We start from the raw sequence: 21,318 nt of genomic DNA on the forward strand, positions 1-21,318 counted from the left end.
ATGAAATGCTAAAGTGTGTATCATATTATAGAGATCAACATAATCACATGTCTAACACACCCTCTGGTCATGGGTGTCTCCTCTCATATGAAGGGAGTGGGGGATTTCTGGATAAGAGTCCTAGAGGACTAAAGAAGATCTTGTTGATGGAGAAGGTGAGAAGAGAGAATAGCCAGTCAGAAGACATGCTATGGTGGGCGTGGCCTGTGTTCACCCTCTCCTCTCCTCAGTGTAGAATAGTTCCTGGCAATTAGATGCCCATTATGGACTGCATTTACCAGTCCTTTTCTGTGGTCATAAGATCAGTTTCACACCAATAGAATCTGAGTAAAAATGGTTGTGTTGCTCATAGGCCACATTCATAAAAACCCATGAATAATGACTCACAATTTCCCCTGTCATTGCTGTATTTAGAGGATTTCCAAGCCTTACATATTGATAGAAATACAAACTGGAAGAAATCTAAGTCTATAAATTACCACATGGAGAAAACTGAAGGCTGACCACAAAGCTAAGTACGTACTATGAGTTCAGCTATAATAGGCCAAACTACTTCATGTTGAAAAAAAAAAAATCAGAAGTGTCTGTCTCTGAAGGTTGCAGGTGAGAACTTACTTGGAAGGGGCATGGAAGAACTTTCTGTGGTTATAATATGTTCTACATCTGAATTATGGTATAAGACTTGTTTATGCTATACTTAAAATTGGCACGTACAATTGTATGCGAAGATTTTTACAAAAAAAGGGGGTGGGGAACTATAAATAAATATTCTTTACTCAAGACCATGGTATGATATTTAAAAGTAAGTATACTAATGTATACAACATTGCTTTTCTTTTAGATCAGCAATCAGATGGGTTGATGGCTAGGGAAGGATAGCACATAAAGGAAATATAAGAAAGTGTTAACTACAGAGTATTTATAGTGAATACGTGTGTATTCACTGTAAAATTCTTCCAGATATTCTCATAATAAACGTTTTAACCTTGTAGGAAAAGATCTTGCCTGTAGCAAATTAGTTTGGATCTCCTGGGGAAAAAATCTAATTATCATTATTTTAGTGAATTTTAAAGAATTTTAGGGAATGAAAAAAATATTAGAAGTTCAATTATGAATAAATACAGTTTGATGTCAAAAGTGATAGGAAATATTACCAGCAGTTTGAGCAAAAATTTCAGGCATAGTTCTACAATGCTTCCTAGTTCATACTAGTTTCACAGGCTATGAGTTAATAAAATCAATTCCACAAAATATGTATCAATTATAATGTGACACATTTTTATTTCAATTATTATTGTTGATAATTCAGGAAAATTTCCTTAATAAATAATTTTGCCCCTTCCCATTACCTTGAAGGTTGTATCCAAGTTTAGGATACCTGTTATGGAATTGAAGCAATCAATGAGAAGTACCATCTTGTTCTCTACCTTATCTAAACCAGAAGCCTGGTTTTAGTTTCCAAAGAAAGGCACCCAGTCCTCACTTTCTCACTTCTGTCCAAAGATATATGGTATCTTGTGTTTCTATGCACACTAATCTGTGGCCATGATTCCAGATCCAAAACCTTGCATAGTCTGCGTGATTATGTCCCCTTGAGAAATGGTCCTCACATCCCAATGCATTCTAAGAGTTGTCCCTTAAATGAACTTCAGCTACTGAAACTTGAAGTAAAAATCTATTTTTAACTGCTCTATAATCCAGATATGAAGCAATGGATTTCGTGGCCTCAGAACTAGGTTTAATGTAGAATATGTTTCAAGGTAAAAAAAGAGTTTCTAGGTATAAACAAAAATGTCAATATTTCTAAATATCTTGAAAAATTGACAGATGAGTGCCTTGTAAGCAGCAAAGACAAGGTGTTATGTTGACTTTCAGTGACTACAAAAAGAATCTTTCATCCTAAGAGCAAACAATTTATCTTCTTCATTAATAATCCTAGATTATTAATCATGAAAATTTAATTCAGATACAGTAGTTAAACTTGGAAAGAGCTGTGGATATGTTATCATAGCCCCATATTATAGAAAGTTGTAATGGATGTTGGTAGAATTTGGGTGAATTAGCACTTTGCTAAATTATTTCTTTGAACATAAAGAAATGCTTTTGCAATTTTGGAGATTTCAAGTGTTGTATCACAGTACTCTGTTCCCAATCACATCTATCACAGAAGACATTTTAATGTATGTAGATGACATAAAACTTGGAGTGATCTCAATACTTGCAATGATAGAATTAATTCTTAACAAGTTAAAATGATGAACTGAATTCAACACTATTAAAGTATAGACATGGTTCCGTTATCTCAGTTATTGTTAAGTGTTATATTTTCTTCATTATTATTTTTGTATTTAGTTATAAGAATATACCATAGTTTCTCCTATTATTAATGAGTAATTTTCCAGATTTTCATTAATGTTAATAGTGTTCCTATCAATATTCTTGTGTATGTATTTTGGTGAGATACGTTTGCATTTTCTCTTGGTTATGTGCATAGAATTGCAATTGCTTAGTTATAAGATGGGGTATGAGAAATTCTAAAATTGGCCCACAAGATAACATGCCCAATGATGGGGAATTTCCAGGTGGTCATATGGTAGGAGTATAACCAGCAGGGCCTATCCAATCAGATGAACCCCTTAAAAGTCAAGAATTTTTCTCACTTAGGAGCAGAGAAGGAAGTCAGAGAGGCTTGAAACATAGGGGGACAAGCTGTTGCTTTGATGGTCCAGAGGTCCACATGCAAGGATTTGAGAGTAGTCTCCAGGAGCTGAGAGTGGCCCTGAGCTGACAGCCAGCAAGGAAATATGACCTCAGTCCTCCAACCTCAGGAACCTGAACTTTGCCAAAACCTTGAATGAGCTAAAATGTGAACTATTCCCCTAAGCCTCCAGATAAAGGTTCTGCCTTCAAATCCTTGATTTCAACCTTGGGATACCTTGAGTCAAACTGTTTCCAACTTCTGACTTTACAACTGTCAATAAATGGTTTAAGTAACTAGATTTGTGGTAGTGTCATACAGAAATAGAAGACTTATAAATAGGGTTTACATGCATTCATTTTAGTAGATGATGCAACAGTTTTTCAAGGTGCAATCTATGTTCTCACGAGCACTGTGCAGGCATCCTTCTTGTTCCCCATCCTTGCTATCACCTCCCTTATTGCTTTCCATGTTCTACATTTCTACTGAGTTAATGCAAGATTTTATTTTAATCCTTTCTTCTGTCCCTACAGCCATCTTTTAAGATGCTGTAGTCACTGACTCTTCATTAGTAATATGAGATAGGCATATCTACTAAATGTTAAAGTGCCTACTACTATTTCTAGAAAACTAATTTCATTTTGGGATATAGGATTTGCAATCCAAAAAATTTTCTTCAAGTAATATTTATATATTTAGAGAGAAAGAAATCAGACATATTGTTAAGGCCAAAAGTAGCACAGCAAGACCATTAAAATCAAATTGATTAAAGAGATACAATAATGTTACACTGGTTACTTTTAGAGGATAAAAGGGTTCTAATTCATTTAATGTTCTGTTATTTGAATAGGAAACTTTTATCTCCTTTACATAATAATTTTCTAAAATCAACTTATGTTGTTTTTGGTATAGCACAAAATATAAAGAATCCAGTAGAAACTTGCTTATCAGATGTCAAAATATTAATAATTAATTAAATAAAACTAACAATGAAATGTAGCACTTAGTTTCTTAGGCAGGTCAAAGACAATTTCAATACACTGTCATGTCTACCTCTCAAATTTAGCCAAATACACATACATACAAACACAGTTCAAAACCAAAACTAAAAGCAAAAGCAACTCACTAGCCAAAGACTAGCACTCTTGGAATTTATTTTTATCACTTGGAGATAATTAAATTGTATATTTTTATAAGATCATCAGTTGAATTTTAGCAATTCAATTCAATTCAAGGTAAGTAGTAAGGATTATTATTATTATATGTGTCTAGTTGATGGTAAGATACTTGCTTTTAAATAAACCAAATAACTTTAATGATACAAAAGAATAAAAAACCTATTATAATTTATTAAAATTGTTTCACTGATTTGTCTTTTATGCTTAATTCATTTTTTTAATTTAATATGTCCCTAAACAGATGCTTTTGAATTATCAAATATATATTATGTACAATTTCCATAAGGTCTCTGGAGAAAGTTTTGATATTTACTCCAAATTTAGTATAATTTGGCCTTCCTGTTTTCATTCCTTTTTCTACTTACTCACTAATACCTCTCTCATAATTGGTTGAACTATTTTTTTCTTTTTTAAATAACTTAACAAATGCACATTAAAAATATTTTATATTTATTTTAAAAATGCACATTTTCCCACAATCTACTTAGAATCAATATTTTTCTATATCATTGGAATATAAAAGTGCTACCACTACAAACTTTCATTGACCTCTGTCCTTTTTGCTATTCCTGTCTTAACTACTGCATCTGAGTACATTGAAACTTCTGAGAAGGTTACATTTTATGCTTTGAACAATTAAACACATTCCAAAGTATTCAAGAGAAAGAGTATCATTTTTTCCAATGATACTGTTAAGAATAGGATAGAATATCTGTCTGAATAATTCCTTCTATCTGAATAATTGCTTTAGCAATTCCGTTAAAACCAGAAACTACTATTAGTTTTCCTTCATTTAAGAATGGCTAGTTCATTTTAATTCATGAAGTCTATTTTCCACCCATTTAAAATCCATGGACTTCTCAGATTTTTGGTCAGATATTGTTGACTTCTGGCATATTTGGAGTCAAATAATTACCAGACAGAGAAAGAAGACAACTAAAAGGATAATAAACAGGTTTGGGGACAGGAGTTTGAGGCTATAGCTTGACTGAATGCAGAGGAAGATGGTAAAATGTGGCTCTGGCTGGTTTCCCCTACTGGTGATACTTTCCATTAGCACTCCTCCTAACATAATGGATAAAAAAAGAGGAAAACCTTCCAGTAAATTCACCCTATTGACTCTATGTTTTAAGAGTTTCTTTTTCAGTTTCAAAAACTAAAGAGTTTCTCCTAGATCATTGTCTGCACACACTGTTCATTTCTGGGTTTTAGATTGTACTTAGTACACATGAAAGGAGGGGAAAAAATGGCAAACTCAGAGTTAGCTCAGTGGCATTCTTCCAATCTGTCTTCTTATATTTACTTCTCAGAGTTCTCAAGTAGCTGTCTGCATATTTTGTACAGATTTTATAATTGAGTTCAGCAAGAGATAAAAAAATGTTTGCTCCATTTTAACCTGAACTTCACATTTATCACTTATATTTTAATTTTACATTTTGAATGTTTCTCTATATATTTTTTTAAATTTCACATTTCAATTAAATGAATCTGTCTCATCCCCTTTATGCTTTCTAAACATGGTATTTATGATAGAAAGTAGGTTTCCCATTAAAATTTTTAAACATGTATTTTTCCTCTAAGTATATTTGTAGATTAAAAAAATACCTCTACCCAGACTGTTTTATATTAATATATTTTTCTTCTTTACTATCATAATGTTTTAAATTGCTATAATAAATATTTCTAATATTGAACCATCCTTGAATTCTTTGGGGTAGACTCTTTCTGTCCATTATAAATTACTCATTCAAAATCTACTTAGTAATTTTTATCTGCTTAATTATTATATATTGTTTTTGTTTATAAGTGAGGTAGATTTATAATTTCTTTACATTTATCCTATTCTTATCAGATTTTAGTGTCAGAATTACACTAAGATGATAGAGTGGTGAAGAAAACAGCCCCTATTAGTGTTACTGTTGTTGTTATTATTATTATCTGAAGCATTCTAAATAACATAACATATTGGTTGTGTTCATATTTATCTTTTTTCTGTAATATATAATACAATGTCTAGAATACAGTAAGTATTCAAGAAATATGTGTAGTACAGTAAGTGTTCAAGAAATATACATTTATATAAAGAAATAATAAAGGAATACATCCAGCATTTTCAAAACCATCTTGACAATAATATTAATCTAAAATATTAACATTTTTCCAGGTTTATAACATTCCATCAAATACAATAATTGTCATTAGATGTCAGAGAAATAAAAGATATTCCTTAGCCTTCAAAACATTAATGGAGACTGGGGATATAGTTCAGTTGGTATAGTGCTTGCCTCATATGCAATGCACAAGGCCCTGGATTTAACCCCCAGAACCACAAAAAAAAGGAAGGAAGGAAGGAAGGAAGGAAGGAAGAAAACAGAAAAGAAAAAAAGAAAGAAAAATGCTATAGAAAAATGAATATTTTCACTTCAATATTTATAACCCCCAAGGTTATTGTGTTAGCAGGTGGGGTCTTCAGAATGTCATTAGGGGAGAGTTCTCCTAAAGAGAATTGGTGTCCTTATTTTAAAAAACAGTACAGGGTTTGCTTTTTCTCTCCCAAATTTCTTCCATGTGCGGACACAACTAGATTATGTTGGCACCCTGATCTCAGATTTCCTAGCCTCCAGATTATGAGAAATAAATTTCTGCTTTTTAAGCTACCCAGTGTATGGTATTCTGTTTTAGCTGCCCAGTTTTAGATTAAAGAGTTTCAGTAATCTTTTTTTAAGAGTCTAAAATTGGAGCTGGGGATTTAGTTAAGTTGTAAAGCAATTGTTTAGCATGTACAATGTCCTGGATTTGCTCCCTGGTATTACCAAAAAGCAAAACAAAACAAAAAATCCTGAAAGTATATCCAACAATATTTATGTGTCCCTATAAAATTATATGCTAATTAACACACATACATAGTAACTAAAAATATATTCTCACCATCACAGAATATTTAATTTATTTTTCATAAATTTTATTTAAATTTAATCTGCATTTTTACTATGAAAATAGAAGTATGGGCAGCACTATGTTACTCTAAAAAGTAAATTTTACCCCCAAAATATATAGAAATTAGTGATATAGATTATTCTCTCTTGAGAAAATATAAAACAAAATTTTCATTAAAATATCAATTATACTGCTCTAATGATTCTTAAACATGAATGTGAATGAGTTATTTTTTCATTACAATTTCATCCCATAATATAAAAAAATAAAGAGGAATGACATAAAAATAATTTGAGAACTAGTAATATATGGATTTCTCATGTGAGAACAACTTTATATCCATGATTAAGAGAAAAATACAAAATAAAATCATTATGAACATTCCCCAAGATTCATATTAAAACTAGATGAAAAACTTCTGTGAGGCATAATAAGGTTCTTCAGCGTTTTTATAATCTAATTTAATATGTTTCTCTTGTGTTTTATGTTTTATGAACCTTTTTGATTTCTTCCTGGAAGTTAATGATCTTCTCAAGAAGACAGAAAAATATAGAACTCTATTAATATTCAGACAAATAGCAATAAATTAACAAAATTGAGTGAGTAATACAAATGTTAACTTTGTAATGCCCACTAGTAGCCACCAAATGTTACACATAGTGCATGGATGTGCAGTCTTTCTCTGACTTCTGAACTCTCTTTCAAAAGAGAGATGGTAAGTGTTCAATGTGTGTGATGTTGCAAAACCCCGTTGCCCTGTGGTATTTCTCAAGTAACAAAAAGAAGTCACTTTTCCTACAAGTATGTCTCGAAAAGGATGGTGTGCCATCAATGCTGCCAAAACAAAGTCAAGTCTCTCCCTCTGATAAAGCTGTTAATTGAGATGGTTAAGACAGGACCATACAGCCATCCAACTTCCAAGTCTCAAAGTACTTTGGGAGAAATAAATACCAGAAACTTCAAAGAGGCAATGCTGAAAATGATTGTTCATGAGCCTCCCTTGGGAGCAGCAGGTAGCAGTCTGGCCAAAGAGTCATTATGACTGAGAATTCTCTGGCTCGATCTGCTATAGGAGAATGAATCATCTTTGACATCTTGGGTGAGTGTGCAGACTGCAGATAATCATTACGTTATTCACTGAAATAGCTATTTTCCACAAAGAAATTTGTTGCGATAGAGATGTAACTCTGGTAGCAACTGAAGTTTACAGGCTATTGATTTCAAACCTGCCCTGGTCTTAACAGTTCTAAGGGACATGTGGCTGCTCCCCAACCAGGAGAGTTATGGGAAGCACCTGGATTCTGTCAGTCTAAAGTCACCTGAATGGCTTGAGGGTCTTCATCCTAGACTTCGCTCACCTTAGTTTGTTTTTATATTTCTGAATATATTTAGATAAAGGTGGTATTGATAAACTTGACAAATTTTTGCTTAGTTTTAAATTCACACCCTGAATATAGGGTCTGCTAGAGATGGTTCTGGTTCTAACAAGAATACTCTGACTACCGCAGATTTGTCTTCTTTACATAGGGCTTTTTGTTGATTTTTTTTTCCTAAATGGAATTTATGGAGACCTCATTTTGGAGAATGCAGTCTTTGAAACTATTAAAGATTTAAGTAAAATATTGATTCTACAGGGCCTACAAAGAGGCTAAGGGAACATTTAATTTGTTAATTATTCTGTTTATAGTCTCATTGTTAAGTAATTCACTTTTATGCCTTGATGTTCTTAACGTTCTAATTTTCTAAATAGTTGTTTTTAATTTGCAAAAGTTTGGAATGAGATATGATAAAAATATATTAGGATTATATGTAAACTAAGAACAATTAGGACCCAGTGAGAACCTGAGGAAGTATCCAAGGTGGGGGTAGGGGTGTGTGTGTTAAAGTACTTAGCCTTTGGCATCTCATTTGGCTAGTTCTTTCATGTTTATTTTTAGTAAACCAACAACTTTATCTACCCAGATGTAAAAAGTTCCAGGAACTGTAAAGTATCACTGAATTAGATTATTCCATTGGTGTTGACTTCTCATGTATATTTTTCTAATCTCCCCATTGTGTTTTAGTTCCACTGAAGTGGAAATGTTCCTTACATCTTTGAGAGATTATTCTCAATAGTTAAATTCCTAATAGGATCTGTAAGTTCAGTAAATAATATGGGAAAGAGTTCCATATCTAGAAAATAAACCTCTTTGTTTTAAACACTCACAAGACAGAATGAATATCTAAATGTCCTCATGCAGTGATTAATCAGCAATTTTTCCAAATGCCTCAAGCTCCAATTTTATTCCTGTCATAGGTGGAAGGGGAAAAAGTCTGGCCTCAGGGTAAGTCCACTCAACCAATCCTGCATCCTTCTGTTAGCAAACATGCTCACACACTTATATGTTTATGTATGTAAACAGGTACAGGTTAATTCAGTCCCTAAAACTTTAAGATGATAGGATCAGTTCACAACTCTTAAATTTGAGTTTATGAATTAGAACCCAGTTTTCTAAGTCCTTTGCTAATTGCCCACCTAAAATATAACTTTGAGAACGTTACACTTTTAAAACAGTTTGTCAATCCACTGAAAGTCAAATTTCCAAAGTGATATTCCTGACATAATGATGTTCTGAAGTTCCAGAATTCTGTGCAAAATTCCTCAGGCCTCCTCTATAAACTCAATTCAGTTCATTTTTCTTTTAAGGAAAATCAGTTCTCAGGCTCTCTTTCCCAACTTTCGTGGTGCATTAGTATCCCCTAAGCATACAGGAGAAGGCTGAGAAGTGAAGTTCATCTGTGAGATAGTTAGGCAAGACCCAGACACTTATATATGTGGAATCAAATCATAAACTTATGTTTTTATTTTGTTTACATGCAGACATTGTCTTTGAAATGTTACTGTTATTTTTTAGAAAAACAAAATCTTTAAAGGATAGCCAGATTTTTACTTTTTTTTTGGCGGGGGCGGGGGGGGCTTCTCAACTCACACCTTGAGTGGTAAGGTCCCAACTATTTGGTCCCAAATATTCTCTTACTTTCAGAAAAATTTGAGGCTGGAAGTAAACATGGACATCAAAACCTTAGTGTGGATAGACATACAAAAGTTCATAATTGATAGCTGAATTCTTACAGGATAGCTATACATCTGTAGTTTTATAAATGTATACAGGACAGTAAGTGTAAGGTAATATGATTCGTCAAGCCTGCTCTCAGAAGAGTTCTGATAATTCTTAGGCCTTATTCATATTGACCTGTGTTTAATAACATGAAGAGATATTGCACTGAACAAGATAGAGGAGTTCAACCCACTCACAAGAGAAGAACCACAACAGCCTCTAAGGAAGAATAAAATGCATATGGAAGGAGAAAATATACCAGAAGGGAAGAACATGGAAAAGCCTTTCAGATTGTAATTAGGGAGAGACAGAAAAAGAAAAGGAGGTTACAAATAAAAAGATTTACAAGCAGCTTTTCTCCTGTGTGGCATTTTTAGAGCAAGATTGCAGAAGGGAACATTTTAAGTTTTGTTGTATGTTATGAACTAAAACCTATTTTGCTTTATCAAAATATACTCCTTTTAAGGACTTTCTTCAAATTCTTCATAAAGATAGAATAGCCCAGTATTTATAAGCACAAGCTCTGAAGCCAACGGCCTTGTATGTATCCTGGGTTTTCTGTCTTGCTTTAACTTTGAGCAAGGTAATTAACTTTTCTTCCTTAGTCAGTTCACTTGTAAAGTGAAGTAATATTAGTACCTATCTTGTAGGGATTGAGGAATAAATGAATTAATATATGAAACATATTTGGATGGGCCCAGAGGAGATCAAAACTATCAGCAATTTGCATTTATATTTCTTGTGGAATCTTACGTGAGATGGAGGATCAGGTAGATAAAAAGTCTTATACAGTGTAAAAATAATACCAAAATGCTTTCTCTGGAGTTCCTAATAGCTGCCAAAATACAGTTGTTAGAATATTTTTTCTTCTTTTTAGAAATACTATTCCAGAAGTACTTCCTAAAACCAACTTAAAAAAAAATTCTTAAAACCACATTCATTCATTTACATTTATTTACTTGAAAGTCACTATGATCAAGGCTCAAACTGGAAAATTTGTACATCAAGTAACAACTCAACTTAACACATGAGAAAATTGTGACCAAAGGGATTAAAAGAAACTTATTCGAGTTCAGACAACTGACCACTGTCACATCAGCACAGCATGCAGCAATTTATTCGGGAGCTAATTCAGGAAAACTAGATCCCAGTACACAGATTAGGAAGCTAGACAGTTCTCAGATTGCTGACTCAAGTATCAGTAATATTCATATATAAGAGAAGAGGGAGAAGCAATGACTCAGAAAGAAGAAGAAATCCAAACAGGAAATGCAGAGTTATTTGTAAAAAGGAGAACTTGGAAGTTGGTCCACCCTGATCAGGCAGGAAGTCTTAAGGTGGTGGGTGGGAGGGAGGTGGTATCCAAGGCAAAGACAGACCCTGAGAGGAGGAGAGCCAAGGGAAGTAGAAATGCGGCCACAGAAGGGAGAGAAAATAACTGGGTGGTTGTCTGAAAAGGCTTTTCTGGAAAATTTTGGGTGATATATCAATATTTGTGGGGGAAAAGGTCATTTTGCATGAAGAATACTCCTCACAGCTAAGTCGGTTCTTTATCATCCACTTATCACAACAAATGCAACATTTTGCCTACCCATGGGAACAGACCCTGAAGTGTCAGGGTCATGTTAGAGGTTTCCATCTAACACTGGCCCATGGTGGGGGGATGGGGTATGATTCCAATATAACATATTGGAACAGAGTTGGTTGGAATTTCTCTTACATTTTCTGTGTAGAAGATTCTTATCAGACGTGATAAGACTCAAAGAGCTTCACCAGAATCTCCAAAACCTCCAATATCATATTGGACATGCCCAAGTAAGAGCAGTGAAGATGATTATTCTTTTGTTGAGGTTTTGGGGTTGGTAAACTCTCAGTATCTATTTTTGACGAAGATTTTTACTTGTTGATCAGATTGCCTTGGGAGAGAGAGTTCACAGGAGCTTTCCTTTGCTCATAAGTCATAGGATGTACACCTCAGGCTAGCACAGGGCACTGATGTGTCATAAATCACAGCCTGGATAAGAATCATACTAACCCCAACCTTTCCTATTTTACTGGGCTTTGGTGGGCTAAGTTGTACACTAATTTATTGCTGAAGGTAATCCACATCCCACATAATTCTATTAAAATCCATATTTTAATCTCTGTAGAATTATAAACTTTAGGTTTCGCTTAATTGCTCATAGGGAAGGAGAGTTAATGACACTGTTAAACATTCTTTGCAGATATAAACTATCTTCTTTTCACTAAAGATACATAGAAAGAGTTCGTCACAGCTCAATAAAAAACGGTTGGCTAGCAGGGTGTGCTGAGCATGCCTGGAATCCCAGTGCAGAAGAGGCTAAAGCAGAAAGAGCTCCAGTTCAAGGGCAGCCTCTGCAATTTAGGGAAAACCTGCAATTTCGGGAGCCTCTGCACCCACCTTTCCAAGGGAAGGAACTTGATTATTTTTACCTTTGCATGACCTGTACAATACTGTCCAAAGGCCCGGTGCTTGCATTTCCCAGCTAGCATTTTCTTAGCCAAAACCTATGGGCATTTTTCTCCCCAAAGAATGATACCTTAATATTGTGTACCCCAAAGAAAAAGAGATTTACAATATCAGAATATACTGCTATGAAAAAGAAATGGAAAAAAATGTCAAAGAACAACTTTGCTAAAATGTGCATTCCATACAAAGTAATCATTTCTAATTTTCTGACTTCTGGATCCCCAGTCCTTAAAAGTATCTGGAACACAGTAAATATGGAATGTGTGTGTATGCATGAGGGTGCATATGTGTGTGTGCATGTGTGTTAATTTATAAAGCTATTCCATTTTGGTATTTTCTGGATTACAGTGTTTTATTTTGCTTATATGTTATAAAGAGTTTGAATAATCGTTATCAAATATCTATGGAACATCTATTATGAACAAGTCAACTTGTTTGTAATTGGAAAGACCATACCTGAGAAATATCATAGTTATGGGCTGAACAATGTCTTCTACCCCAAGAATTTATACATTGGCATCCTAACTCCCTGAACCCAGGATTATGACTGTGGGAAGCAAAAGGGTATTGGTAGATGTCATTCAGTTAAAATTAGGTCATTAGAGTGGGTATTAACCCAATAAGACTCCTCTCCTTATAAAGCGAGGAAGACTTGGACAAGGACACACAGAAGGAAGGCAATGTGAAAGTCAAGGGAGCATGAAGCCATCTGCAAGCCAAGGAGGGAAGCCTGGAATAGTTTTTCCTAAGGAAGCCAAGCTTTGGACACATTGATCTTATACTTCTAGCCTTGAGAACTGTAAGAAAGAAAATCCCCGTTGTTCTACCCATGCAGTCTCTGGTATTTTGTGAAGACAATCCTAGCAAGCTAATACAATAGTTCATGATCTCCCCACCAAGACCTTACTTACTCTTATATCTACCTCCATAAATATGAGATGAAAATGAAATAAAATTTGGGCTACTTAGCATTTCAAATGTATATCATAATGAAACAATTTATATTCCTAGAACCATCTTTCTTATAACATGAAAGGCTTTTTTTTCCTCTATTGCCAATCGTAATAAGATTTACAGAGTGATTTCATTCTTATATGCAAAAAAAAAATGCCTAACACAATTCCTGGCATATAAGAATTATTCAATAAATGTTAGCTCCTTTCTGCTTCTTTCTCCTGTTACACAATTGCCTAAAATATCAATGAACAGGCAGAACCTAGGAAGAGCCAAGAGGATGACAGGATTGATCCTGAATCTCTTATTCAGTTTTTTTTTCTTTCTGCATCCCACCCCTCATTCTAATAAGTGCTTCCTAAATAACTGATGTTCTTAGATTTAATTACAAAACCGTAGTTCTAACCACAGAGGTGCCGGAAATTCTAAGATATATTTTCCTTCTTTACTTTTCTATTGATATTTACATGGCTGAGTGCCCAGTTTTTCAGGAACAATGTCTGCTACCTTATATGAAAAATTATCCATACTGTAGTGTGTTTGTTCCTCCCAAGATAATTACTAAGTAATGCATATATTGAAAATTAAATGCAATGTCAAAAATATTTATTTTAAGTTTTAGTGAAAATGATGAAAAATATTTTGCACTGAATTGGTCTTTAATTTTTCATATTCATGTTCTGTTAGTATCTTCCTGAATACCCACATGTATTAGTCATAACATTATAATACCCATCTCAAATGCATACTACAATCTTCAGTTTATAAGTAAGTAATGTTTCCTAATGTCACACAATTGGTAAATACTGGAATCGGTATTCAAAATCTCTTATACACATTCATTATTGTTATTACCATACTCTCTCCCATTTTTAGCCCCAATATGCTTATGAGTATTAGTATAAGTTAAGGAAAAGAAACAATAAAATTTTGAAACCAAATATTCATTTTCTCTGTTCCATTCCCTGTTCTGTAGTTATGTACCCAGGTAAAGGTCTAAAAATTAGTTGAAAAGCCAAGGATGTGGTAAGAAATAGCAGACATAAGTGGTTCCCATTGTAAACAAGAGGTCCAGGTGATCCCCTAGGATTAATGTTGTTTAAAAATAAAAATATTTAAAAATCATAAATAAATAGAAGGAAAACAAGTAGACTGGAGGAAGGGGAACAGAAGAGGGGAAGGAAAGCTAATATCACTGACCTTTCTTTACATGGTCCTATAAAATGTTGACCCCAAATCTTTTTCAACTGAGAAATATTAAATGCATGAAAATATGCATTTTCCCATAAAAAGTCAGGTTTGCCACATACTAGATGTAAACATATCCTGCATGATGTTTGTAAATTCCTTACCTTCACATAGACCCTTGTGTCTGTCCTGTGACATCTGCCACTGACCTAGACTCTCCAAACTCACACATAAAAAGATTTTTTGGAAAAGGTATAGCTAAAAACTTAAGACATATTTGCTTCCAATGTGAACCAGACCCTGTGAACTAAATTGCTAAGAAAACAGAGCTTATGCTCTAGTTCATTTCTTACACCATGCTTTAAAAAGTGATAAATTGTTGTTTATTAGAAATTTGTTCCATGGCTTGAAGAGAATGATCTCTACCCTTAACATGAGTAAATTTAGAATCAGGAACTGGATGTGAAATATTTAATCTTCTTGTGAAATAATTCATTGTGATGCTTTGATTATTAAAAGGCTACTTTGGGCCACTGGGGGAAAAAAAAACAATGCAATCCTTGTCATCGTTATCAGTGCTACTTAAATAGTTCCCTGTGTGTCCCACATTTAGATAACTGATTGAGTCAAATTTCTCAGATGTGGAAATTTAGAACCATTCCTGGAATCTCAAATGGAGCAGGAGGAGGTTGATGGATGAACATTTGTGAACAAAAATAAAATTGAAACTGGGTTTTAGTTGACTGTCCTAAACAAAGCTAAGAAATGTAGGATCCTCTCAGGTTTCTGGAGTACTCTCTATGCCCAACGAAGCACTTCTGCTCCCACAGTTTGTAAATGGAAGGAGGTCAAAGGAAGGCTTTGTCAGACTTCCATTTCCTTCACTTACTTCTAATTAAAAATATCCCTTGGATTCCTTACTCTTCTGATCATGTTCTCTTTCCATAGATTCCATGTTTCTACTCAAAATCTTCAATGAAAAATTGAGATCAATCTCTATGATATACGAAACCTTAGTTTAGAAATGTCCTTCACAAGTGATTTCATGAATGTGCCATTCGCCTGTAAATCTATGGAGGAACACTACCTGGCTATCAGTGTGGATGTCCCAATGTCCCAGATGGTGTGCATCCAGCTGGAAGATCCCATCAAAGCTTACCATTTCTGCTTTCATTTCACACTTAGCAATCACCTATTCCTGATGGCTTAGACCAGACTGCTGCCCTCATTCATTTTTACCTACCTGTTTGCTGCTGTAACACATCACATAAGCTGGGATAACAGAACTCCTCTTAAAATAGCAAATGAAAACAAATAAACAGGTGCTGCAAATTGTCCTCAAAAGTTTCCCACGGAATATCCAGGAACTGGGTGATTTCATCAGCTTGCAAAGGGTCTCCCTGACACAGTCTTAGAAAAATCTTTTATAAATAAACAAGCATTGGGAAAGAATGTAAAGCCACCTTCCTTAATGCTCTGGAATTACTCTGGCTTTTAGCATGTCCTTTGCTAAGGTTGGTTGTGGCAGTGTTTCACAGGGTATGGCCTGGGTGGGTAATTAGAATAATGACCTTTCACAAAATGCCTGCACACTAATTCCCAAAACTTCTGAATATCTTATCTTACATGACAAGTGACTTGGCAGATGTGATTAAGTTAAGGATTTTGAAATGGAGAGATTATTGTTGTTTATTTAGTTGGATCTGATATTATCATAGTGGTCCTTAAGGGTGAAAACAGTAGGTGAGAGAGTCAGATTTAAAGAAGCAGAAGTCATTGTAATAAAATGATTAAAGTAATTATACTTACTATCATCTATAACAAAACCTGGGAAAACTATACTAAATAAGTGTGAAAACCTGAGTTCTGAGGCACAGCTTTGCAACTGTCCAATCATCAGAATAATCTCTTTTTAAACCATGTCAAGGAGAAGCTAGTTTAGAACACTCTGTACTCTGATATCCATTCTGTGCTAGCACATGTATCTCCTAAGATAAACGTATGAGAAATGTAAACCATGGCAAGTCAAAGAAAAACGTAATGGAGCCAACATCAACAGAGAGATACTTGTTTTCCAAGAGGTCTTCCTAAAGTGTGGGCTGATTTTTCTGTTGAAGACAATATAAACTATCAGACTAGGAAGAGCTAAAAACAATACCTAAAGTTAGATAAGAAAAATTAAGTAACACCATGGAACATGTGAAGGATACTTGGCAATTGTCATGTTGCAGGTTAATGGGAATTTTCCTATGAACTTAGAATAGTTGATTGTTGATGTTAAGATATCTTAAGTGTTGCCCTTTACTTCCTCTTTTTCCTTTCTTCTCTTATCCAGAAGAAAAACAATCACTTGATGATTCATGGCATAAATTTCAAACTTCAACTCTCATTCCAGATAGAGGGGTAAGTGATTTTATTTTGACTAATTAGCCCGTTGCTCATTGAAGACATTGAACTAGCTTTGTAGACACTATAACAATCACTGAGATGTTTGTGACAGTTTTTCTTATACACTTAAAATATGTTATGACAATGTCTTAGTCAATAAAACACAAGTATTAGGCACTGTGGTTTTTTCTTTGTCAGCCCCCTAGTAATTTCACCATGACAATTTCTATACCATTTAATTGTGCTACTACATTTCCCTGATCCTTAAAAGCCCAACTCCAACACAGTATCCTCAGTGAAGATACCACTTTTGGTCACCAAAACCCCCAGGCATTTTTTTTTTTAACCACAGTGGAATCTGGTCTATGTTAATCCTTGTGGCACTTGCTAGTACCTTCTCTTTATGTATATTTTGTTTGTTTTTTAATTGTAAAAATTCCTAAATATGTTATCATGCAGTGCTCTTAAATTAGTTAATGAGCTATTTGAAGGTGTGGACAATGACTTATTTCATGTGACAGGGAAACTAATATATAGTAAGTGAGAGCTTCTTCATATATATATTCTCACATACTCATTGTTTCTTTCCTTGTATGATTTATCTTCATGAATTTTAAGTCAAAAAATATATTTTTCAGCTGTCTATTAATGCATAGTAAGCTCTGGAACTACTATAATTTAATTTAATTGAAGATAAATCCATTGGAAAAACATCATCACCAACCAAATATGTCAAGACCAGATAACATTGTTTTAAAAGTCAAAAAACATATAGATATTTTCTTGGGCTTATTGAGTTATATGTATATTTTAGAATCCAAAGTACTGAATACAAGGAACACAAATACAAGGTGATTCCTAACTCCAAGTATTGTATCTTTATTGGGAGACTTAAGAACTGAACAAGTTGCAATAATGTTTGATATTGTGTGTGGAGTAGTGGTTCCTCCAAAATTCATACATTGAAAGATTAACCTTTAATATCTCAGAGGTCACTATTTGAAGATAGGTTCCTTAAAGAGGTATTGAGTAAATATGAAGTCATTACGGTGGGTCCTAATCCAATCTATCAAATGTCCTTAGTAGTAGAAGATATTTGGGTATGTAAAGAGACACCAGGGGTGTATGAGCACAGATAAAACCAATGAGGATATGATGAGAAGCTGGCCATTTGCAAACCAAGCAGAAATGCTTTGGTAGTAACCAAACCTGCAGATCTGTCTTGGACTTCTAGCCTCCAGAACTGTCAACAACTAAATTTCTGTTATTAAATCCTCAGTCTATGACTTTTTATTATGATAACTTTAAGAAATTCACACATTTGGTGAGTCCTGCAATAAGTATAATCCTATAATGCCATAAAGAGAAAATAGAAGAGGTCTTAACATAGTTTGCAGTGTATTACAAAGACTATGAAGAAAAATTTCTCTACATTATACTTTATGTTTTCCAGGCACTCTCTGGGGAATATTACTAGATGTCAGTGGAAATTTATCTCCATGTATATGCGTATATACCCAGGCAAATATGCATATAATTCAGATTTAATGATTTTCAAGATAATGAGCTAAAGATAACTAGAATGCAAAGTGGCATTCAAAATCTCAATGTGTGACCAGACCTGCACAAATGAAAATGTAGAGAATAGATTTATAATTGTTAGGTCTTATGTGAAGTCACATAAAAAATATAAAAGAATCATTTTAGAATTCTTTTTGTTGATTAGCTCTGCAAAAATAAGGCAGTTTTTTTTTTTCTTTTAACAGCTCTCACTGAAAGGATATTTTTTGGACCATTGCCTGGATTACATTACATTTCCTTCAAAACTTAACTCTTAGTTTGCCCCAAATGAAACTATAGGAGTAGCTATACTGGCATGAAGGGTAAATAAGCAGGTCTTCAGGTTAAGGTTGATTTTCCTTAGTCCTAGAACTCAAGTTTAGAAACACCCTAACTGTCTGCACCCTCCTGAGAAAGGAGCAGAGGTGTGATGCGGAGCTTAGACTTTGAAGTAGCGAAGGGGAATAAGGTAAGTGCCCAAAACAATTAGGAAGAAAGCAAAACCTGCTATCAGAGTGCTCCATTCTCCTTTGTCTCTGAAATTCTTTCAGCACCTTCCCCAATTGTCCTTGTTACTCATTTTGTAGAGTTCTGTACTATGGCCTGCAGCACACCTGTCCTTCCTTCCCAGGGATGCCTGAATCTGTGTTTGCTTAAAAGTATTTTTCATTGCTAGGAAATACCTAATCTGATAAAAAGTAATCTATAATAAGTTGTTCAGGGTACACATTCATAAAATTTAAAGATTTTAATGCTTCCGTTCATAGATACGGCAAATGTGCAATTGCAGTACCATGAGAGTTTAGATAAGGTTCATTGACTCTGGGACAGGAGTATGGTTGAGAAGCAGCTGGATGAGGACTGGTGGCCTGGTAACAGTGCTCCATGAAAAGGAATATTAGCAACTGCACACCTCTGGGTGGGTATCACCAAGGAAAATGTGGCCCGCTGGTTCTCCTGTATTTTTATTTAATCTTCATTTTTAGTAAATGCCAAAATAAACATATATGGGCTATCACTAATCTCAAATCAGACATTTTAAGGCAGCAGTTTCTGGCACTAAAAATGGGTCAGACTTTATTCTCAGCAGAAGTCTATGAATATTTTCTACAAGAAGCAGCAAGTAAATGCATTGGAATGACATTGCAAGGAAATTGGTTTATATTATTATTTTGTTGTTGTTGTTTTGTTTTTTGTCTTGCACTCACCAGTGGCATTGTATGTTACATGTCCTTTCTGAATTTGAACTTTATTTTTATCAATTTACGTAATTTTTTACGATCTTACTACTTCATGTAATATTACACTAAATGGTTTCTACTCAAGATGCTCTGATTTAATAGGTGAAATCTTTCAAAATATTAAATATGTCTTTATCTTTTTTAGATATTTCAATGTTATAGTCGAACTGAAAGCCAAAATCACTATCTCAATAGACAAGTTTCAGGATAGAAAGGTGGAGAAAAAATTCAGTGAGGAAGGAAACAAAGATTCCCATTCAAATCACCAACTTCAGACATGAATACGAAGTCGGTTGGTTGAAAACCTAGTAGACATTGGAGAAATAGGCAAAGAAACACTGGTTTAGAAGATTCAAGACACATTTTAAAGTAAAATTCCAGACTATGTGAAGAATATAAAGGTCATGAAAAGTAGCTACCATGTTTTACAAGAAGGAAATTTACTCGTATAAATAGGAAATAATTGTCTAAAAAATGTACTTACTTGGGATATTAACAGATAAGAACAAACTACATTTCTTAAAAGAGAAGAAATGTTTCCAAGGACCAAAAATATATAAATAAAAACAAAAGTTTGAAAATCCAGAGAGCAAAAAAATGTTTGACATTAAACCGTTAAACATAAAAAATCAGCAAGACAGAAAGATGAAGAGGGAATAGTAAACTGAATGATAGAGCTAAAGGTAATATAGAGATGAATATTTTTAAATTTGAAAATAAAGTGAAGAAACATAAAGTTCAAAAGTGCCTGCATATGTCTAATAGAAATTCTATTTTTTGAGAAAAGGAGGGTTGAATGGATGGCAATATTCATATGCATTTATTTGGTTTTTTTCAGAATGTTTAAAAGATGCTTCCTTCACGAGTCAACCTCCTTATATCACAGAAAACATTCTGCATTTGTTTTTTTGCAGGGGATTGGCTAACTTCACTTAGGATTATCTTCTCCATGATTTTATTCTCTTTTATTACTAAGTAAAATTTCATTGTGTATATATGCCTCATTTTTGGAGGGGGAGCATCGGAGGAAGTGATGAATTCTAGATAGGGCAGAGAGGAGGGAGGGAAAGGGAGGAGGCAGGGGATTAGCAAGGATGGTGGAATGTGATAGACATCATTATCCAAAGTACATGTATGAAGACATAAATTGGTGTTAACATGCTTTATATACAACCAGAGATATGAAAAATTGTGCTATATATATGTAATAAGAATTGTAATGCTTTCCGCTGCCATTTACTTTTTAAAAAATCAATAAAACAAGATGTTTCCTCAGCTAGAAAGTGAATAATAAATGCCAAAGGTATAACTAAAATAATTCTGAATAATTCTGCACCTAAGCATATTTCAATAGAATTTCAGAATGTAAATGATAAAAAATAGTAATATTTATGTATGGAATAATGCTCTCCAGGGAAAATTTTTTACTTACAAAAAAAGGGCAATTTGACAGACCATAGACTTTTTAATATTGACAATAAAATGTTGAGTGTTTTAGACAACTCAGATTTCTTATAACCAGCTAAAAATTTCTTGTGACAAAATCAAGACATTTTAGATAATACAAAGACTGAAGGACTATCAT

The 21,318-nt window shown here is 33.9% G+C and overlaps 1 pseudogene; it reads left to right on the forward strand.

Annotated features, from left to right (window-relative positions):
* Positions 1-21,318, forward strand: part of LOC144256620 (AP-1 complex subunit sigma-3 pseudogene) — a 122,367-nt pseudogene that overhangs the window by 37,617 nt on the left and 63,432 nt on the right.

Source organism: Urocitellus parryii, chromosome 1 (genome assembly GCF_045843805.1).
Source record: "Urocitellus parryii isolate mUroPar1 chromosome 1, mUroPar1.hap1, whole genome shotgun sequence".
Taxonomy (NCBI): Eukaryota; Metazoa; Chordata; class Mammalia; order Rodentia; family Sciuridae; genus Urocitellus; species Urocitellus parryii.